This window comes from Coturnix japonica, chromosome 2 (assembly GCF_054131305.1).
Source record: "Coturnix japonica strain WE chromosome 2, WE-NBRP24, whole genome shotgun sequence".
NCBI lineage: Eukaryota > Metazoa > Chordata > Aves > Galliformes > Phasianidae > Coturnix > Coturnix japonica.
This window is the reverse complement of record NC_140664.1, coordinates 67,458,774-67,469,119: the sequence shown is the minus strand read 5'-3', so window position 1 is coordinate 67,469,119 and position 10,346 is coordinate 67,458,774. Positions and strand designations below refer to the sequence as shown.

At 46.4% G+C, this 10,346-nt stretch overlaps 1 long non-coding RNA gene across 1 annotated transcript; it reads left to right on the top strand.

The window, feature by feature from the left end:
• The first annotated feature begins 2,727 nt into the window (after positions 1 to 2,727).
• LOC146761889 (uncharacterized) lies at positions 2,728 to 5,826 on the top strand. The gene is made up of 3 exons (XR_014942708.1): positions 2,728 to 3,501; positions 4,021 to 4,104; positions 5,740 to 5,826. It is a non-coding gene; the product is annotated as an uncharacterized LOC146761889 (long non-coding RNA).
• Positions 5,827 to 10,346: the final 4,520 nt, after the last annotated feature.

The following is a 10,346-nucleotide window of genomic DNA, read 5'->3' as shown; positions in this document are numbered from 1 at the left end:
TGTATGCCTCCGGTCAGTTTGTGTCTCCTGCCAGTGCTTGTGTCCTGCCACTTTGTGTTTCCTGCCTGTGTGCCTCACCTGCCAGTCTATTTTGTTAACTTTCTGTCTTTTTCTTTTTCTTTTCTATTTATCGCATGTGAGATTAATTTCCCAGTAACTATCCCTACCTTCTCCTTATTTTGAAGCACGTGCTCTGCGTTTTTCCTGAGAGTTTTTTTTTTTTGGTCATTGGCAGATATGGTCTTTTCTCCTGGATGGCTATACTCTTGTTGCATCTCTGGTGGAGGTAGCTGCATGCCCTGTAGCTACCTATTCCTCTTCCTTTATATTGTTGGTGATATCTTGGCCTTTTTCTGGCTCTGTTATCATCTCTGCATCACCATGAGTGTGCATTCTTTTCCTTATCCTTTTTTTCATCTGTTTTCCTTTGTTTCAGTTGTTGTTGAATTGTTGAATGCGTTTTTTTGTTTTTTCCTTATGCCGTTTTTTTTCATTTCTCTTTATCTTTAAATTTTATCTCGTTATCACTTACCGTAACTTATAGCCTGCAGTTCTTTTCCCCGAGCCAAAAGGATAATCTTTATCCCTAAAAATTTAGAGCCCTTAAGCATTTTACCACAACAGATATAGCCTTATCCCTAATAAAAAATGGGCTGCCCTTAGTCCTATGTACCAAGGTCTGCCCTTAACCATAGCCTGAAATATGAATTCTGAACTCTACTCCGAGCAGCCAGCCAGCACCAAACCCAGCTGATCTGTTGGGCCTGTTCGGCCTAAGCTGCGCTCAGCTCACCAACACAGCACAGCAGTCCTTCGGACAGGCTGTGTCAGGGTGATCTGTTCCACAGAAGGCACAGAGCTCAGTCTCCGCATGCAGCACGCTCGCCAGAGCACCAGCTCTGCTCACCACCTGTGGGACATGTGCTCCTCCCACCGTGCCAACCATTGTGACCTCAGCAATGCTCGCATGACTTCTGCGCTTTCATCATAATGGAAGTGGACGCCTCCTAGATCCGAATTTAAGGAAACCAACGCCAGGGTCAGCCAATGGGGTGATCTGAAGTCAAACAACAGGGAAGTGAAGGTGACTCTTGTGCAGCTGTCATGGTTTTGCAATTTTCATTAAATCCGGTCAAGACTAATGTGGCCTCATAGTGCTCAATGGAGTCCCAGGGGAGATAGTGGGAAGGAATAGGGGTGCACATCTGTATGCCCCGAGGCTGGTGCTCACCTCTCTGACTGTGGCTTTAGGAACTGATGTTTAGTGCTGGCCTCATGGGCTTGGGCTTGAGGCCCTTGGACCATTGCTGGCCTCACTGAGTGGGGCTTCTGCCAGTTGGATACAGCTGCTGGCTGAACTGGCCAGGATGGAGCCTTCCCTCTGTAGCCTCCCATGTGCATATCCACCCCAAGAATGGAAGTCCTCCTTCTATATGTACCCCATTCAACCACAATGTGGAAAGCAAACCATTTAGGCACCTGAAATGCTTCTGCTCCTGCAGTCTGGCAGAAAGCAATGCCCTCTGTTTCATGCCACCTCTGCACAAACTGGAAGGGAATGGGGAGACATATGTCAGAACCAATGGGACAGAACTTCACTGAATGCAGTTTAAAAGCAAATCACCCCAGCTCTTGGTTGGGCTGTTGCCCTCTATGGTTGGGGATCCCTGACCCCTGGCCACTGACTTTCCACCCATGCATCCTTCCTTGGAGCCAAGTGTGCCTTTCCCAGCAGCAAGCACCAGGCTGAAGTCAGCACCAAAACGAAAACCTCCTTGCACCTTTCCCATCCTCCTTTCACACATAGTCTTTTAGTTTCAGAAAATAGGGCCAGACCCCAGTGAAACAAGAGCTCTAGGACAAAGCAGCTGCTTTATTTTCCTCCTTCCCTTTCCTCATCTACACCCCACAGAAAGACCATTTACCAAGTAAGGGAGGCAGTGATCTGGTGTATGAGGGGCAAAGTGATTCAAGCTTAATTTCAAAGGCTTGTCTCTTCCACGTGACTTCCCTGAGGTCTGATACAATCGTACAGTCATAGACTCATAGAATAGCCTGGGTTGAAAAGGACCACAGCGTGCAGGGTCATCAACCACCAGACCAGGCTGCCCAGAGCCACATCCTGCCTGGCCTGGTCCTATCACTATCCACCCTCGTAAAAAGCTGTTCCCCCTTGCTGTTTATATGCTCCCTTCAAATATTACAAGGCCGCAGTGAGGTCTCCCTGAAGCCAAGCAAAAAAAGCCCAGTTCCCTCAACCTGTCCTCATAGGAAAGGTGCTCCAGCCCTCTGATCATCTTCGTGGCCGCCCTTAGCATTATTTGCATTTCTCTTTTGCCTTCCTAAAAAACTACACCCCCTTCCGGGCACATTTCATCCCACTGTTAGGCCTTGTAAGAAGCACTATGGCAAGTCCACATGCAGAAAACACTGTCATTCCATTCAGTAACAGAGAAACCATTCTGCCCTTGCTCATGTCTCTCGTCCCTGCCTCCTCCTGAACTGGGCAATGAAAGAAATCCCCACATTCCAGAAAATACAGACAAAAAAGAAAGAGGCAGAAAAGCGGCACTAATACTTTGTCACTAGTGGGAATCTCCACAGACAGTGTTGTGCTATAGGTGTGAGGTTAAGGGATCATCACTCTTAAGATAAAAGTCATAGCATGGAAGATTTAGGGATGGCGTACTGACTAAAAGGAATAAACAACACTTATCTTGTATCTTATTCATTTTCTCTCTCTTATCATCGGATATCTTATCCTCATCTACAAAGCTCTGAGGTTGTCCAAAGCCTGTTGCCATGAGCTTTGCTAAACGCAGCACTTCTGTGGCTCAGAGATATTACACTGGCACATCGCAAAAAAGAACTCCATAACCCAAGTGTGGAGGGAAGAAGAAAGGGGAACTGTTACAATTAATTACCTCCTCTAAATTGGTAACTGTAGGCTTCTTGTCACACACTAGTGCCTTAAAGCAGAACAGCACAGATGTTGACAACCATGACAGGGATTTCTGCATACAAGCAACCACACGAGGCTGGGCACACTCTCCTGTCTGTTTGCCATTCCTAGAAAGACCCAGAAGAGCTCAGTGTTCACTTGCTGTTAGTTTACATACTCCACGCATTTCCAAAGGCATGCTGCTCTGCAGAAAAAGCTGAGCTGTCCAGAAAGTTTGTTCAGGAAGAATGCAGCAGTATCAGTGCCCGTCATCCTGGGGGACCTGAATGCATTTGTTAAGAGAACAGGGAAAGAAGAGGGAAGAGAGCAAAAAACCAGGCACTAGCAGTGCTGCCCACAGGGGGCGGGGCTTGAGGCAGGGCCTGTGCCAGAGGGGGGCCTGGCACAGTTAGGGCCAGCTCAGGGCCCGGAGCAGAGGGGGTACAGGTGGAGGCAGGGCCTTGGGGCCCAGGATGGAGGAGGACCAGGCACAGCTGGGGCCAGCTCAGGGCCCAGACTGGAGAGGGACCCGGCACAGTTGAGGCCACTGCAGGGCCCAGGTGAGAGGGGAACCCAGCACAGTCGGGGCTGCTTTGGGGCCCAGGCTGGAAAGGGGCCCGGCACAGCCAGGGCCTTGTGGCAGCACTCAGACTCTCCAGTTCAACCATTAACCATAACCTCAAATGGTAACTGTAGTGAAAGGCAGGAGCTGATACAGCTGCTTTACTCTGTTTTAATTTTCCTAAGAATGGTGAAGGACTCGAGCTAGCAATCAGAAACAGAATTTCTGGAAAAAAACCAACACGGATCTAAACAAAAAATCCCAAATACACTTTTCTGAAGAACAGGATTCACTAAATGTTACTATGGAGCAGATCTCCAAGTAGAGACTCTTTCTCTTAGACAGCCAGCTCTTAGATGAGATCAGGGAGGGCAGGAACAAGGCTCTCCCCCTTTTTTGCACATTTGAAATGCTTCCAGCTGTGCTCCACAGCAGAACGTCTTTTAATGAAGATTAAAACCTGTGATATGAAAGAATCCATTGCTATTTCTTTCACATTTGTGTTTATTGACTTCAGTTCCAACCAGGTGGACTCGCAGTGTCTTACAAGTGAGACGTGGAAGCAGGTACAGAGTGGAGAGCCAGCACCCTCAATCTCCAGGTGAGTAACAGCAGCCAAGGAGGCCTTTGGACTCTGCAGGGTCCAAGTGTGGAGCATTACACACAGGAACACCTGAGTATAAAGACAGTGGCAGAGCTGTAGAGCTAGCCATAACAGAGAGGCACAGTGGCTCAGCTCATTTCCCACAGTAACACTGGAAATAAGAGCCATGAGGGAAATGCAGATGCTTTCTGCCTTCCTCTTTTGTCTCATGCCTTCTGCCCCCATCAGAGGGGAGGAATGAGCTGCACTTCCACAGAGACATTCCCCTCACAGCCATTCACACCTCAGGTGTGGAGGGGTGAGCTGGGGCTGCTGGTGGTAGCTGTGGAACACTGCCATCTGTGGTGCCCCATCCTACCCTGGAGATGGGCATGTAGAGCTGAGAACCTTTGACACTGTGCAAATGACTGCAAGCAGAGATGCAGCAGAGGGAACACAAAGCATCTAATAACTTATCATACAAAGCAATGAGTAATAGAAATAACAATATTTCCAACCAAATATCCCCCATCCTAACAGTCATGTCTGATCTCCAAAATCCCACCCAAACAATTTCCCACCCCCTAAAAATATTCCATTCCCCTCAAATGCCACCTCCCCTCTCCATCCAAACCTTGAATTTCCTTCCCACAATTCCCACCCAGGAATTACTCACACTAATTACCAGCATGCAAGGCATGAGGAACACCTGTTCCTCGTGTGCAGATACCTGAAAAAGAGAAGTGGCAGGGAACTGGGGTTCTGTAGCAGGTTTTAGAGGCTCTGCATGGAACACAGCCCCAGGCCACAACCCCATCAGCTGCTGGGGCAGCAGCATCCCTGTCAGTGGGGGATGTCGCCAGTGGTGGACAGGGACAGAGTGAAGCCACACCTTGATGTAGCTCTGCATCTGCTCCTTTCCTGCTCATGTCCAGTCCTTTCATCTATTGCACTTTCCATCTTCTGTCCTTCTTTCTTTCTTACCTGTATCCTTTCTTCTTTTCTGCTCTTTTCCTCTTCTTAAATTGTCTTACCTGTATCTGTTTTTCCCCTCTTCTGTTCTTTTACTGCTCTGGTCTGCATCCAGTGTCTGCACCACAGCTCTAGGTTGGACTTTGTGTTGGGATGGAGAAAGGTTCACAGGGCACAGATTTGTACAAGAAAAGCTCTCCTGCTGTGCCCAACAGGTGATGAAAAGGAGCCCTCAGGACCCAGGTCCACAAAGGCAGCTTTTTTTTCCAAAGGCCACAGCGTAAGCTCGTGTAACTGGGAAGGATTCTGTTGTATATCTCCTAGAAATGCCTTTGAATGAATAATTTTCTGAACTTGTTTCCAGTTGTTGCTCAGAGGAAAAGAAGTTTTTATAATTTTATCTTTTCAGGAAGACAGAGAGGAGGGAACTTGTCTGGTGAAATGCTCAGGTGCCATTTCCTTCCTTGCACCGACAGCCTGTTTGTGTCCACGCGATGCCAGTTGTCCTCCTGACAGTTTCTACTGATCCTTCCCTGAGTCCTTCTGCTAAGCACTGCTGTTTCTGTATTCTCAGGGCCCTGTTAGGACTAAAAAGAGGAGTGGATAACAGATGGAAGGATCTGGCCTTCTGCTGGGTGATAGCCACCTGCATGTCATGTTCCTGCTTTCTCTTTTCCACAGGTGGCATTGTGCTTCCCAAGGAGCATATGGACCTTTTAGATGGGAGTGCACAGCAATGATCCAACAGGGTCTCAGCTTCCTTCCTGCCGTGCACCTGAGTGAGGGACACCGTGACCTGCTCAGGAGGCAAGATGTCATGTCAGGGAGGTGCGTTTTCCTTGTTTTTTTACGTCTGTGCTTGGCTCTGCTGTGCTGTGCTCTTTTTTTCCTTTGCAGTGCTAAACTTTGATTCCCTGGTCTTTGGCTTGCTTTTTTCTTTATTTTTCTTTGTATTGCTATTTTTTTTTTCTTTTGCTGTGTCATGTTCTGCTTTATGGTGACATTTGCAAGAGACTGTGAATTCTCCTGGTTCAAACTGCAGTCAGCTTCATCAAATGTGTAAGAAATATATAAGGGCTGCTGAGGCCAGGCTGGATTTCCATTTCTTTATGAACTGGGGTGTTGCTGCGGATGTGTTTATCTCCTGTTTTGTCTCTTGTGCTTGTTCAAGAATTTTAGAACATACTATGTCAGTGTTTGTTTCTATCCTGCTTTCTCTTCTCTGTCTTTCAGGTCAGCTCGTGCTAGAAGTCGATGGCATCGCTGTATGAATCAAGGTCAGTTTAGGAGCAGCTGCTAGTGGAAGGAATCAAGTCCAGGCTAATAAACGGAAGCATCTCCTGGTAAGGTGTCAGAGGCGGCAGTAATGATGTCTGTCATCATAAAAACCAGAGGGCAGGCTCATCCAAGTTCTTGCTGGCTGATGTTTGGGAGTATCTTGTTTTCCAGCTGAATGATAAGAAAGCTAAACATGCTGAGCCGTTACAGCTTGAGCTGAAGTTGTGAATGTGCTCCCGGATGTTTCCTTTAGTGGTAAATCATGTTCTGGCACTGTGATAGTCCTATCTCTGTCATGATTTGGAGCACAGTGTCTGGTTGCAAGCCTTGTGTTCCTGTTTCTATGAACCTTACATTCTTTCTGTCTTCAGAGCAAGTGCAGGGTGCTTCCTTGCTTTTGGTGGATTCATCCAGGAGGCTTTCAGAAGGCCAATTGCAGTATTCATAACACAGAGAGACAATGGGAATGGACTGTCGTTACCACCAGGCAAAAGTTTCTTATGTCATGAACAATATAAACAAAATTCTTACCTCTGGCCTGGCCCTGAGCTGCTGCAGCTAAAAGGCTGTTTGCTTTTGGGTGGCCCTTCCTGGAATTACCTGATGAATTTTCCCCCAATTTTTAAATGCCATTTGCACTCATAGCTTCAATTCTAAATTTGGGAGAGGAGTTAGATAAGGTTAGGGTAAGGTGTTTCTTTTTTTTTTTCTATTCTCCTAGGTGACTGTGTGTTTTCTGCCAGTGCTGTGGTAGCTCTGTAACCGGGGATGGTCCTAATGCTCATGAAATAGCTCTACTGGCAACCCAGAATTTGACCATTGGGCTGCCTACTGGATTAATTTCTGTAGATTGAACAAACCATCTCAAAAAGGATACAATCAGTTTATTTTTTGAAAGGCTGTCAGCTTTTGAGGTCGCTGAGAAGTCTTGGTTTATCAGTCACTAGCAGCTTGCTGGAGCTTGAAGTAGATGAATTGTCCCTTACAGAGCTGTTAAATAAAACCTTCTAATTACTTTGGCATTGTAGCTCTGAGCTAGGCTATACCGCTGGTGTGTGTGCCTGTGCTGCAGATGGCATCCTTCCTCACCCTTCTCCTCCTCCTTGGCAGAAGATATCACCATCAGCTTTCTATCTCACACAGCAGTTGTTCTCTGGGCAGAGAGTTGGTCGCTTCCCAGTTTCTCTGTGGCACTTCCCTAGGCTGTTAGTTCTCTCTTTTTCTGTTGGTGTTCTGTGTAGTCTTCAGTTTGCCCTTAGATGCCAGGCCACTTGAAAAGAGTTTTCAAATTATATCCATCCTGATTTCTTTACGTGTTGTCCTTTTTTTAAACAAACAAACAAACAAACAACAACCAAAACAAAACAAACAAACAAAAAAAAACAAAAAAAAAAACCCAAAAAAACGTCCTTTGTTCTCCCTGCTTTTCTGTCCTGTCTGGATTTAGCTGTGTTTTTCTTCAGCCTGCTTTCCTTCCAGTGCTGACAGTCATGGGGAACTCCTAGTTGTGTCAAGGAAAATGAATGCCGCAGCACACATTCCTTCTTGATATGTAGCAGGTGCTGGTGATAGCAGAGCCCCTGTTCTCTGTGAGCAACTTGTGTTTAGCCTGCATTCGTTGATCTCTGATCTGCTAACCTTGTGAAAAGATGAAACAGAGCTTCCAGCTACTTCACTGGGATTGTGGTTTGCACTGCTTTGACTTTAGTCCTGCTGGCCAGTGATGGACAAGGCAGAGGTGTTGGGATACTGAGAGAAGTGTTTGTGTTTGGAACTCTGCATTTTTTTATTTTTATTTTTTTCTTAACCATCACTGGGGACTGCTTCAGTTTAGCAGAGGAGCCTTAGTGGTGTGGTTGCCTCAGGTGTACCTGATCTCATGATGGTATGTGGCCTTTTGGCAGAGTTTGGGAACTGACCCCTCAAAACAGTGTTTAGAACTAGTTGCAGGTGATAGCAAGGCTAATCCAGTAAGGTTTTGATGAATCTGTCACAGAAGAGTTACCTGTCCTTATGAGCATGGCTGGTGTGTGGTGTATGTTGCTGCGACCTTCCTTCTTCTGTGTATGATGAAGTAGCTGCTTTCTGGGTGGGACATTAAGGCTTTGGATGTGATAAGTTGGAATCCTATTGTGAGCCCAAATTCAGCAAACAGTTACTGCTTAACAGGGGCCTCAGGCATATGTTTTAAGTTTCTCTGTTTCCTGTAGGACTTAAAAACGTGTTTATAGCTTTGCAGAGTATATATGGAACAAGGTGTGCTTGAGTATCTTGTGTTCTCCTTGGCAAGGACGTAATAAAAACCAGTCCTGGATGTTTGGTGAGGGAGCAGTGTTGAGAGAGGCGAGCCAAGTGGTGGTAGGAGTCCTGAGCCACCGGGTTTCTGTGCCTCTGTGAGGAGCTTTTTGTTTTGGAAATGTCCAGATTAGCTTTGGCTAAGCCTCTGAGCTTCTGGATGCTTCTCATAACCAGCTCAAACCTCTCAAAAGCTTGAGGTTTGTCCATCGCTAATTTTCAAATGAATTGCATGGGGAAATGAAGATAAAAACCAAAACCCTCAAGTAGAAGTACTTGTTATTTTAAGAATAGAAAGGATAATGAATATGCCAGTAGTGTTTGATTGTTATGGAGGAGCACAAAGTAGTGGCCAAGAGATAGGAGAAATAAGGAGGAAAGTCTCTTGGTTTGTTGATAAACGTCAAGATGGGTAATACACACATAAAGAAAGATAGTGGTTTTAAGGGTTGGAAAAATATTGTGAAGCACCTGTGTTTCGCCCCAGATTAAAAGATTTGGAACTCTCCCAGAGTAGAGAACAGTTTGTCTGATTTCCATTTTGCTGAGCAGTTCAGGCCATCAGAGAGGACTTGCTGGCCTCTGGACAAAGGGAGAGTGTGAAGGAGAGGAGGAAATAACGATGTTAAGATCTGTGAAGAAGGATGAATGGCAATGGTTGTTTGTCACCTTACTGCCCTTTTTGTCTCCCTAGAGCCCAGCTGACTTCCTGGGATTGCTGAATAGCTGCCTTTTGTTGCCTTTTGCTGCCTCCTGCCTATCAGACCAAAAACCAGTGGTGTAAAACTGAGTGTGAATTTAGTGGGGTAAGTCCTTGAGTTTTCTTTATTTCCGTAAAAGGCATTGGATGTCTCAGGATGGAAGTCCAGGTACCTGCTCAAGTGTATTACAGCAGTCATGGAATTTCTATTTCAGAGACTTTTTCAAAGCCCTTCAGGTGGAAAGGCAAAGGGATGTGCAACTTTGGAGTAGTAAATGGTGCATATTAAAATGTAAAGAGGGCTAATTAATGTAAACAGACTCTAGTCATGCCGGTGTATAGCTTTCTTTAGGAGGGTACTCAGGAATTCTTTTCTGACAATGAGTGATAGTGTCCCAACTCCAGGTGCGTGCTCAGCTTGGAAATGCATGCACATAGCTTTTGCTTGGCCAGCTGCTTTGAATGCATCGCACTGCATCATCTTGTCTTGACCTCTTTGCTCCCTCCATCAAAAGTTTTTCTCGGTCTAGACTCGTTGCAGGTGCTCGCTGTGTTATTTTGACCCACGTGAGATCAATACAGAGATGAATACAGAAAATTAAGTAGGGTTGTGCAGCACTAATTTGAACGTCTTAGGGAAACGATCGTGCTTAGGATAGGGTATCTTCCACACTGCTGATTGTCATCGTCCCCCACCCTTTGTGGGACTCAGACTTGTAGAACTAGCTCTTTGAAGAGAGGGCTCCTAAGGTATTAACCCATGTAAACTTCAGAGTACCAGGTGGTGTGATGGCATTTATGGGGCAGAGCCCACAGGGAATATGCCTCTGTCGTCACTCAGTCTTGTGATGACACAGCGCCTGCTGCAGCATGGGGTCAGTGGGACTGCAGGCACAGCGGCATGGAAGCTGAGCCAGCCACAGCCTGGTGTGTGCTGTGCAAGTTGCCCTGCCTGGTGCTGGGCTTAATGCTGCCCTGTGCTGATGAAGGCAGCCTCGGAGTGGTGTGGTGCAGC